We start from the raw sequence: 12441 nt of genomic DNA, 5'->3' as shown, positions 1-12441 counted from the left end.
AGAACCACTCTACCTGGGAGACATACGGCTATTTCGCTGTTACTTCAAAGAGCATTAAAGCCTCGCTCAGACCCACGGGGAGGAGAGAGGATCTTGAAGCCGAGTGGACTCCAGACTGGGAAGGCAAATATGCAACGAAGACACCTGGACAGGGAGCACTACTAGTTTCTGGAGCGGTAAGGACAGGAAAAATGTTCACAGTACAGACACCATTAAAACACTACTCTCGCCAAAGCGAGGGAGGAGGCATTCTTTGAAATGTTTTAATTCCACCTTGGCAATATAGCAAGTGGTTGAAAGCAACAAAAGCTGGAGCCCATCTCTGGTACCCTACTCTTTGGCTTCAGGTAAATTACTTACCCTCCCTCTCTGCCTCCATTTTCTCATCTGTGCAGTAAGTATGGTAACAGTCTGTACCTCATAGGATTGTTATGAGAGTTAAACAGGTTAATACATGTAGAGTGCCCAAACAGCGCCTGGCATATAAATGCTGTAACAGCTATAGCTATCACTATGATGGATCCCTTAATGAACTCAAGACTCAGTTTGGAAGCTTCAAAACATGGTCTGTATACAGTCGTTTGCTCCTAAAGCTGTAAGGCGGCTGGGCATAGTGGCTGACACCTGTAATCCCAGCACTTTGGGAGGCCGAGGTGGGAGGATCACCTGAGGTCAGGAGTCCAAGACCAGCCTGGCCAACATGGCGAAACCGCGTCTCTACTAAAAATACAAAAATTAGCCGGGCATGGTAGCACATGCCTGTAATCTCAGCTACTCTAGAGGCTGAGGCAGGAGAATCGCATGAACCAGGAGGTGTGGAGGTTGTAGTGAGCAAGATTGCACCACTGTACTCCAGCCTGGGGGGACAAGAGCGAGACTCCATCTCAAAATAAATAAATAAATAAATAAATAATGAACACCAACTACACATTTCTAATCTGGTTTGCTTTAAAATTTTTAAATATTTGTCTTTTTAATGAATGTGTTTATTTCAGGAAGGGTGTCTGTTGCCCAGGCTGGAATGCAGTGGTGCATCATAGCTCATTGCAGCCTCCAACTCGCCGGCTCAAGCAATCCTCTCACTTTAGCCTCTGGAGTAGCTGGGACTACAGACTCATGCCACCACACTTGGCTAATTTTTGTATTTTTTTTGTAGAGATGGGGTTTTGCCATGTTGCCCAGGCTGGTCTCGAATTTCTGGGTTCAAGCGATCCACCTGGCTGGGCCTCCCTAAGTGCTGGGATTACAGGTATGAGCCACCATGCCCAGATAAATATTTGTTAAAAGTAGTTCAATAGTGCTTCAAAGAATATTTCAAGAAGTTTAAATCCACAGAATGAAAGAAAATATTTGCAGATCTGATAAGGATCTAGTAACTAGATTATATAAATAACTTATAATGCAATAACAAAAAGACAACCCAATTAAAAGTGAGCAAAATATTTGAATAGATGTTTTTCTAGAGAAATACAAATGGCCAATAAGCACATGAAGAGATGCTGAACATCAGTAGTCATTAGGTAAATGCAAATCAGGACCACAATAAGATACTTTTTTACACCTACTAGGATGGCTATAATTAAAAAGACAAATGTTGGCAAGAATGTGGCAAAATTGGATCCCTCATACATTGTTGGTGGCAACATAAAATGTTGTGGCCAAATTGGAAAATAGTCTGGCAGTTCGACAAAAAGTTAAACATAGAGTTACCATATGACCCAGCAATTCCACTTCTAGGTATATACCCAAGAGAAATGAAAACATATGTCTACACAAAAACTTGTACATGAATGTTCATAGCAGTACTATTTACAACAGTCAAAAGGTAGAAACAGCCCAAAAGTTCATCAACTGATAACGGATAAACAAAATGTAGTATATCCGTATGATAGAATATTGCTCAGCCGTAAAAAAGAATGTAATACTGATGCATGTTACAATACAGGTAAACCATAAAAACATTAAGTAAGAAAAGCAAGACACAAGAGGCCACATATCATATGATTCAATTCATATGAAGTATTTAGGTAAATCCTGTTCCTGAATTGTCTCCATCAATACTTTTTACTTACAACACTTGTTTTATCATCCTTGTTAAGTTCTAAGGGTGGAAGCCTTCCACACTGTAACAAATTTTTCTACGCTTTCTCATTATTTGTTTCTTGTTTTAGGGAATATTTCAAGATCCTTAGTTTTAGCTTCCGCTGAATTTTCCTGTCTTGTTTCTGCCTGTCATTTCTTGTTTTTTCTTTTCTTTTTTCTTTTTCTTTTTTTTTTTTTTTTGGAGACAGAGTCTCGCTCTGATGTTCAGGCTGGAGTGCAGTGGCGCATTCTCGACTCACTGCAACCTCTGCCTCCTGGGTTCAAGTAATTCCCCTGCCTCAGCCTCCCGATTAACTGGGACTACAGGTGCGTGCCACCACGCCCGGCTAATTTTTGTATTTTTAGAAGAGACAGGGTTTCACCACGTTGGCCGGGCTAGTCTCGAACTCCCCCTGACCTCAAGTGATCCACGTGCCTCAGCCTCCCAAAGTGCTGGGATTACAGGTATGAGCCACCACTCCTGGCCTAAAAATTATTTTAAAAAGAAGTAAGGCCAGACGCCATAGTTCACGCCTGTAATCCCAGCACTTTGGGAGGCTGAGGCAGGTGGAGCACTTGAGGTCAGGGGTTCGAGACCAGCCTGGCCAACATGGTGAAACCCCATCTCTACTAAAAATACAAAAATTAGCTCAGGGGTTCGAGACCAACCTGGCCAACATGGTGAAACCCTGTCTCTACTAAAAATACAAAAATTAGCCAGGCATGGTGGTGTACACCTGTAGTCCCAGCTACTCGGGAGACTGAGGCACAAGAATTGCTTGAACCTGGGCAGAAGTTGCAGTGAGCTGAGATCACACCATTGCACTCCAGCCTGGGCAACAGAGTGAGACTCGGTCTCAAAAAATAATAATTTTTAGTTTTTGTGGTTACGTAGTAGGTGTATGTATTTATGGGTTATATGGGATTTGTTGTTGTTGTTGTTGTTAGATGGAGTTTTGCTCTCATTGCCCAGGCTGGAGTGCAATGGCATGATCTCAGCTCATGGCAACCTCTGCCTCCTGGGTTCAAGCGATTCTCCTGCCTCAGACTCCTAAATAGCTGGGATTACACTACTACTACTACATATGCACCACCACGCCCAGCTAATTTTGTATTTTTAGTAGAGATGGGGTTTCTACATGTTGGTCCAGCTGGTCTTGAACTCTGACCTCAGGTGATCCTCCCGCCTTGGCCTCCCAAAGTGTTGGGATTACAGGCATGAGCCATCGCACCAGACCTATATGGGATATTTTGATACAGGCGTACATACAACATACATACAATACATTGTATCGTACAGGGTAAATGAGATATCCATCACCTCAAGAATTTATCCTTTGTTATAAACAATCCAATCATACTATTTAAAAATATGCTATTAAATTATTATGGAGTAGTCATCCTGTTGTGCTATCAAATGAATCAAATCTTATTCATTCTTTCTATTTTATTGTACCCATCAACCAACCCGACCCCCACCAACTACCCTTCACAGCTTCTGGCAACCATCATTGTACTTTCTTTTTTTTTGTTTGTTTGTTTTTTTTGGAGACGGAGTCTCGCTCTGCCGCCCAGGCTGGAGTGCAGTGGCCAGATCTCGGCTCACTGCAAGCTCTGCCTCCCGGGTTCACGCCATTCTCCTGCCTCAGCCTCCTGAGTAGCTGGGACTACAGGCGCCCGCCACCTCGCCCGGCTAGTTTTTTGTATTTTTTTTTTTTTTTTTTTTGAGACGGAGTCTCGCTCTGTCGCCCAGGCTGGAGTGCAGTGGCCAGATCTCAGCTCACTGCAAGCTCCGCCTCCCGGGTTCCCGCCATTCTCCTGCCTCAGCCTCCCGAGTAGCTGGGACCACAGGCGCCGCCACCTCGCCCAGCTAATTTTTTGTGTTTTTTTTAGTAGAGACGGGGTTTCGCCGTGTTAGCCAGGATGGTCTCAATCTCCTAACCTTGTGATCCGCCCGTCTCGGCCTCCCAAAGTGCTGGGATTACAGGCTTGAGCCACCGCGCCCGGCCCATCATTGTACTTTCTATCTCCATGAGTTCAATTGTTTTTTCAGCTCCCACAAATAAGTGAGAACATGCAGTTTGTTTCTGTCTCTGGCTTCTTCAATAAAATGTTGGCTCCCATGCCTTCAACTCTTCTTTGGGCTTGAGACCAGTGGGTTGGAGGATGGGGACTGGCTTATTTCACTTAACATAATGACCTCCAGTTCCATCCACATTATTGCAAATGACAGGATCTCATTTTTTTTAATGGCTGAATAGTGCTGCATTGTGTATGTGTACCACATTTTCTTTATGCATTCATCTGTTGATGGACACTTGGGTTCTTACAAATCTTGTCTATTATGAATAGTGCTGCAATAAACATGAGAGTGCAGATATCTTTTTTTTTTTTTTTTTTTTTTTGAGACAGGGTCTCACTCTGTCGCCCAGGCTGAGTGCAGTGGTGCAATCACAGCTGACTACAGCCTTGACCTCCGGGGCTCAAGCAATCCTCCCACCTCAGCCTCCCGAGTAGCTGGGACTACAGGCACATACCACCACACCTGGCTAATTTTTTATTTTTAGTAGAGACGAGGTCTCCCCATGTTGTCCAGGCTCAGGTATCTCTTGGATACACTAATTTTTTGGCTTTTTTTTTCTTTTTTTCTTTTTGAGATGGAGTCTCATTCTGTCACCCAGGCTGGAGTGCAGTGGTACAATCTTGGCTCACTGCAACCTCCGCCTCCTGGGTTCAAGCAATCCTCCTGCCTCAGCCTCCCGAGTACCTGGAATTACAGGCGCACACCATCACACCATTAATTTTTTTGTATTTTTAGTAGAGATGGGGTTTTCACCATGTTGGGTAGGCTGGTCTTGAACTCCTGACCTCAGGTGATCTGCCCACCTCAGCCTCCCAAAGTGCTGGGATTACAGGCCTGAGCCACAGCACCCAGCCCACTAATTTCTTTTCTTTTGAATATATACTGAGTAGTGAGATTGCTACATCGTATATTGCTACACTCTATTTTTAGATTTTGAGGAACCTCTAAACTCTTCTCCATAGTGGCTGTACTAATTTACATTCCCATCAACAGTGTATGAGCATTCCTTTTTCTCCACATCCTTGCCAGCATTTGTTATTGCCTGTCTTTTGGATAAAAGCCATTTAAACTTGGGTGAGATGTTATCTGTTTTGATTTGCATTTCTGTGATGATCAGTTATGTTGATGATCTTTTCATATACCTGTTTGCCACTTCTATATCTTCGAGTCATTAATTTCTTCTTGGAGGAAGAAGCTACAGGTTTACTGCCTTTTACTCCCTATGACTCTCAGAGAAAAGGACCCACTTTAGGAGGTTGGGAGGACTGCACTGGTATATTTATTCTTAGATATGCTGCCTCCTCAAGGAAGGCTAATTTCATCTTCCCAGGTTCTCAGAACTTCCACGATACATCAAATAATCCTTTTCCAAGGTTTCCTAGCAATTTATGTCTTGGATTACCTTGTGTGCTTGCCTCATCTGCCTGGGCAGATCATCTTTACCACAGCATCTAGCACAGGGCCCAACACAAAGAAACAAACCTTGGTGTTCACGTGAGTCCCATGTTGCTTTCACATAGCTTGCAGTGAGTCAGTGGGGAAAATGCTTTACTGCTCCTCACATCTTGTAGGGCCTTTATTGTACGGCCTAATCTCACAATATGCTTCATCTCTTCTATTTCAGTGCTTAGGAAAGACTAGTTGAGGCTCCACCCTTCCAAACACTGGCACTATGCATTTGCAGGTACAGCAAATTATGGTAGTCCACGTTTCTTCCTGGCCTGGTTGTCATTATTGACTAGAACAGAGGCTATGTAAAGAATAACAGGGAAAATTAACATTTCTTGTGGGAATGCATTTGAGTTACTGAAAGTGGATGTTTTGAGGAATAGTTGGTGTGACTAAAGTCTCTAAAATGATATTTTAATAACTACTACAAATGGGTAAGTCCACCTCAAAGGAGGTATTACTCAATTGTTCAGGTGCAGTTTGTGTCATCTCCCATTAGAGGCAGGCCTCTTTCTCACAAAGATGACTGTTCCCTTAGTGCCTGCCCTGCCTTTTTCCTGCATAGACCTCTCTGTCACGGTGTCTGTAACATTGTATGACACTTGTTTACTTGTTTGACTTTGATAGAATTGATGGAGAATTATCTGTGTATCTTTAACACTGAGTACAGTGTAGGTATAATCAGTAAATGATAGCTATTATTATTAAAATCTCCCACTAACTTTTTACTTCATGTTTTTAAGCTCTATTATTAGGTACATAAATGTTTCAGGATTGTGTTTGCTTGATGAATTGACCGTTTGATGAGTGTTGTTAGAAAAGCTGAAGAAACAAGCTTTTCCATTCTAAATGAGTAAGTGGTCCTGTAGAGATAATGACTTCTAGTCCCTGGAAGGCTGTTACATGGAAAAGGCATTAGGGGTACTACCAAGACCCCTGGAGGGAAAACATAGGAAAGCAGATTTGGATTAGGTCCCCTCCAAAACCCTTTTTAATAGAGCCCAAACACAGAGTGGCTGCTTCAGACCGTGGTGAACTTCCTGTTTCTGGACACGAGTAATACTAGACAATAAACCAACTGATCCTCAGTGTTACAGAAGGGATCCAAATATCATATGCAGATAGAACTTTAAAGTCTCTTCATGATTTAACAATTATGATTCTGTGATTCCTTTTCCAAAGAGGAGCTTGAAACTTGTGTTAGAAAGAGGGCATTACTAGAACTGATGAAGGGTAGAAATGTTAAATTCCCAATTGTATAAAAAAGAAAGTGGCTTGGTAAGGTTAAGAAATTAGTAAAACATTTGGCCAGGTGTGGTGGCTCACACCTATAATCCCAGCAATTTGGGAGGCCGAGGTGGGAGCATCACCTGAGGTTAGGAGTTCGAGACCAGACTGTCCACCATGGTAAAACCCTGTCTCTACTAAAAATGCAGAAAACTTAGCTGTGCATGGTGGCGCATGCCTGTAATCCCAGCTACTCAGGAGGCTGAGGCACGAGAATTGCTTGAACCTGAGAGGCGGAGGTTGCAGTGAGCTGAGATCGCACCACTGTAGTCCAGCCTGGACGACAGAGCAAGACTCAGTCTCAAAAAAAAAAAAAAAAAGAAATTTGTAAAACATCATACAGACCCAAGCATTCTGACTCTTGAGCCCATACTCTTTCCACTCTATGCCCCCCTAAGCATGGTTTTTGCTAAGTTGCCCATGAGTTTCAGCCTGAAAGGATACTACACTTGTCTGCACAGCACCTCCATACCTGAAGATAAGAGGCCCTATCCAGGAAAATAATAGGTTGAGATGCAAGGGGCAGGGAAATGTCATTAAAACCTTTTTGTGACTTCTCAGTATCAAGACAGGACCCTCCACTTTTCCAGTCTTCTAGCCATTTCTCCTGTTGCATCGACCCCTCCAACCACATTAAATGAGCTTCTTGAACCTGTTAAGTTCTATTCTGCCTCAGGGCCTTTGCAAAGCCATCTTTTCTGAGAACTCACTTCCCCAGTATCTTCACCTCATCAATTCCTGCCTAACCTCAGCTCCCCCCAACTACTCCATACCACGTTACTGACCCCAAGCACTGTTTCTATACCACCATCCTCTCCTGGAGGGTATAGGGGGCCCAAACTATGATAGCTGTGTTTTCCCTGAGTGTTGAACTAAATGAGAAATAAAAGACAAACAGAGATCCTTCATTATCATTATTACTATTTTGAGACAGTCTCACTCTGCTGCCCAGGCTGGAGTGCCATGGCATGATCTCAGCTCACTGTAACCTCTGCCTCCCAGGTTCAAGTAATTCTTCTGCCTCAGCCTCCCTAGTAGCTGGGATTACAGGAGCATGCCACCATGCCCAGCTAATTTTTGTAGTTTTAGTAGAGATGAGGTTTCACTAAGTTGGCCAGGCTGGTCTTGGACTCCTGACCTCAAGTGATCCACTCACCTCGGCCTCTCAAAGTGCTTTTATTATAGACATGAGCCACTGCCCAGCCCATCATCTTTATTATTGATAAAGGACAGGTTGTAGTTTAGAAAGTAAAATAAATATGGTAACTTCCTGCCTACCTCCTCCACTCCAATCTGGGCTTTGTCTGCCCCCTTAGTCTGTGAGCTCCATGAGGGCAGGAACTGCAGGCTGCTTTGCCAACCGTTGCATATATTTCCAGTGCCTTGCTCAAATTTCTGGCACATAGTGCTCAACAAATATTTGCTGGTGAGTGAATGTTACATGTTATATACAAGTCCCCCTGAGTGTGATAGATGAGTGCTAGTGAGAGATGTGGGAATAAGGGGGGACTGGTCGAGGTTGAGAATTGGTAACAACCAGTGTCCTGGAGTGAAGGAAGTTCAGCTGCCTAGGAATAAGGTGTCAGGAATTTGTTTCCTTTTTTCCTTCAAGAGACAATCTTGCTCTGTTGCCCAGGTTGGAGTACAGGTCACAGCTCACCAGTAACCTGGAACTCCTGGGCTCAAGCAGTCCTCCCATCAGCCTCCTACGTAGCTAGGACTACAGTCATGTGCCACCATACCCAATTTTTTATTTTTTGTAGAGATGGGGTTCCACTATGTTGCCCAGGCTAGTCTTGAACTCCAAGCCTGAAAAGATCCTCCTGCCTTGGCCTCCCAAAGTGCTGGGATTACAAATGTGAGTCACTGTGCCCAGCCAGGAGTTTTGTTTCTTAATATACATGAGGATCAACATGTATGATATAAAACAGAAAATATAACTTAGACTGATGCTGACTATAAATAGTAGGTAACTAATGAAGTAAATAGAGAACTGAGAATTTGCTTTTGGTAACAAACAAGTCCCACCATTATAGTCATTCATAAGAACTTACTAATTAAGCTTAATTAGCATGTGGCACAATTCCGTCTATCATTAAATATGTGGCAAATAAGAGAATGTGGGGAAGTGTTATGTAAACTATAAAGCAACCTTATAAATAAGGCTGCTATTATGTGTCAGGTGAGCTTTGCAGTGAATTTCATTACAACGACAAACTCCACCCATTTATGTCTTTGTAGGCTTGTTCAAGTACATGGTCATATGCCTGTGACTTTTTTTTTTTTGAGACAGAGTCACGCCCTGTCACCCAGGCTGGAGTGCAATGGCGTGATCATGGCTCGCTGCAACCTCTGCCTCCCGGGTTCAATCAATTCTCCTGCCTCAGCCTCCCAAGTAGCTGGGATTATAGGCATGTGCCACCACGCCTGGCTAATTTTTTGTATCTTTAGTAGAGATGGGGTTTCACCTTGTTGGCTAGGCTGGTCTCAAACTCCTGACCTTGTGATCTGCCCGCCTTGGCCTCCCAAAGTGCTGGGATTACAGGCGTGAGCCACTGTGCCCGGCGATGCCTGTGACTTTTAAGGTATTACCCAGAACTTTGTTCCCAGGTAACTCTTTTGAAAGGAAAATCACTCAGTTCTGGTAAGTTAATGAAAAATCAGTCTTATTTCTTTAGAGTTGTGTTTCTTAATCCTTATTACCCGTAAACGTTTTGCTTTCTCATTGCATCTTCTGCATATCTGCTCCAACTAGAAAGCTTTACTTTCTGTAGTTTATATTACTTTTTTAAAAAGGAAACACACAAAACAAAAAAAGGCTGAATTTGCTTTCTTAAAACATACTAATCCCCCCACCCACAGAGAATTGCTGTTGTATAGTTATAAACATAATTTATGGCTCTAGCAAGAGTCTGTTTAATTTTTTTTCCCCTCATTTTCCAGCATCATCTTGCCATTACATGAAACTGTTGAGAGTACTCTGTATAAAGCTAATAGTAGTTAGCTGCTTAGGGATATTGAGTAGGCTACATTTTGTGATTCACTGGTATCAACTAGACTAATTCAGAATCAAGACTGCAGGAAAGGACCCCCTAACCCTTTGCCATGGCTGCCTTCAACCTATGTTTGTGAAGAAATCAGTAATAGCTTTAAATGATGGTTTTCCGTGCAAAGATGGATTTGGCTTTTCAAGTATTACTTAAAAATGTGTATTTCATCTGAAAGTATATAAAAATAACTACCTACAAATAATTTGCAGCCTGAAAAATATATCCATATGCTGGAAACTGGGGAGAAAAAGAAAGAAGTGAAACTTGGTAGTCAGCTTGCTTATAAATCTGATTAGATGGTGACAATGCTCCATGGAATTGCTGTAAAGTCCTAGTAACTTCTTCATCTTCATACTAAGGTCTGGAGGGTAATTTGTAAATAATATACAAACACAGTCCTTACAGGTCATGAGACTATGTTAATGCTACGTTAATGAGGCTAAAACAGTTTAATCTTGTGATTTAGACAAATGCAAATGCTTACCTTTCTATAGAGGAGTCTTTCATTTCCTCTATGAAGCTCAAGGTCACAGAATCAGGAGTCAAATTCCACACTCTTCCCAAATCCAAAATGATTTGGCTTTTCCTCTTCTTCTCCTGGGCTTTTGGAACAGGCAGAGCTATAAAGCCGTTATTTGTAATTTCTACCCTCCTATTACCCATCCCCACCAAAAAGAAGGCAGCATCTTAATGGAGACAAGAACCTGAACACCGATCTTTTGATAAAAAGCCACAAAGAGAAAGTCTACAAAGAAGGCACTGAACCTTTGTAGCTTTATATTTTTATTTTCTACTTTGAAGCATTTCCTTTGAAGAACCTCATCTCTCCCTATTCCATGTTAATTCAAATTTGTCTATGTGGTTTAATAAGGCAGACCCTGCCTTCTTATGGTGAGCTTGTGACCTGGACCTGGTCCGAGTACTTCACCCATCTGACCATAGTAATTGTTCAGGTATGGAAATGTGGCTCAAATCAGACTAATCATAATCTTCCCTGAGACTCTGGTATTATAAGAAAGGATATACTCTCAATTTCTAGATAGAAGCCTATAAGGACCAGGCAGCTTGAAACTGAAGGGGCTATCTTGCCTCTGAGTAGAGAGACTTCTGAAAATAAGGCCAAGCAGAGCAGAAGGACTGGGGAAGAGAGAATCCAGATGACATCTCTGACCTTCTGGATGTGGCTCTCAGTTTCCTGGTTACCAACCCATAAGTCACCGCTCCCATAGTTTTTCTTAAGTTTATTTGCATTAGGTTTCTTTTTTCTTCTTCCTAACCACTAAACAATATGGAAAGTATTAGGTTTCTGACACAACCACAAGGGTCCTAATTAACAAAACACGTATCTTTATACAATAGAAATGCTTCTTGCATATAAGAATTATATCAAGGCTGGGTGTGGTGGCTTACACCTGTAATCTCAGCACTTTGGGAGGCCAAAGTGGGTGGATCACCTGAGGTCAGGAGTTTGAGACCAGCTTAGCCAACATGGCGAAACCCTGTCTCTACTAAAAAAAAATAATAATAATAATAACCGGGCATGGTGGCAGGTGCCTGTAATCCAAGCTACTTGGGAGGTTGAGGCAGGAGAATCACTTGACCTGGGAGGTGGAAGTTGCAGTGAGCCAAGATCACACCATTGCATTCCAGCCTGGGTGACAGAGCGAGACTCCATCTCAAAAAAAAAAAAAAAAAAAAAAATTATATCTGGCCAGCGCTGTGGCTCATGCCTATAATCCCAGCATTTTGGAAAGCCAAGGCGGGTGGATTGCTTGAGCCCAGGAGTTCAATACTAGCCTAGGCAACATGGTGAAACCCTGTCTCCACAAAAAACAAAAATTAGCCAGGTGTGGTGGCACACACCTGTAGTCCCAGCTACTTAGGAGGCTGAGGTAGGAGGATTGCTTGAGCCCAGGAGATTGAGGCTGCAGTGAGCTGTGATCGTGCCACTGCACTCCAGCCTGGACAACAGAACAAGACCCTGTCTCAAAACAAAACAAAACAAGAATTATATTATCTTGTGTAAAGTTATGATATTGTAGGTAGTTTTACATACATATTTTCTTAATGCATGATTTAAAAGATAACATGGTGGGAAAAAAAGGGCTGGAAAATAAAGGCTGGAAAAAAAACTACTGGAAAATTGAGGAAAAAGCAAGTTATGATATATAGAAAACAAATAAAATGGCAGAAGTCCTTTCTCATCAGTAATCACTTTAAATGTAAATCAATTAAACTCACCAAATGCTATGATCTCAATGTTTTTGTGTGACCCCCCCAAAATTCATAATTATGAACCAGTTCATAATTGTGTTAAAACTTAATCCCCAATATAACAACATTTAGAGATAGGGTCTTTAGAAGGTGGTTAGACTATGAGGGCAGAGGCCTCATGAATGTGATTAGTGCCTTTATAAAAGAGGCCAGGGAACCTGTTTGCCCCTTCTGTCATGTGAGGTTACTGTGAAAAGACTTTCGTCATGAGGAAGA

General features: G+C 42.4%; 1 protein-coding gene across 4 annotated transcripts in view; it reads right to left on the bottom strand.

The window, feature by feature from the left end:
* Positions 1 to 13: 13 nt before the first annotated feature.
* Positions 14 to 12441, bottom strand: part of LOC105489576 (zinc finger protein 318) — a 62317-nt gene continuing 49889 nt past the window's right edge. The window contains exons 12-14 of one of the 4 annotated variants that reach the window (XR_011623703.1): positions 10436 to 10553; positions 5648 to 5915; positions 14 to 144 (exon numbers count right to left, since the gene is read on the bottom strand). The gene's annotated coding sequence lies outside the window, so the exon portion shown is untranslated. Of the gene's footprint in view, positions 169 to 3991; positions 5916 to 10435; positions 10572 to 12441 lie in introns of those variants that run through there. The other 3 variants (XR_011623702.1, XR_011623701.1, XR_011623700.1) reach the window with 3 other exon arrangements.

Source organism: Macaca nemestrina, chromosome 5 (assembly GCF_043159975.1).
Source record: "Macaca nemestrina isolate mMacNem1 chromosome 5, mMacNem.hap1, whole genome shotgun sequence".
NCBI lineage: Eukaryota > Metazoa > Chordata > Mammalia > Primates > Cercopithecidae > Macaca > Macaca nemestrina.
Note: the sequence above shows the minus strand (reverse complement) of the source record. Positions and strands in the feature narration are given on the sequence as shown.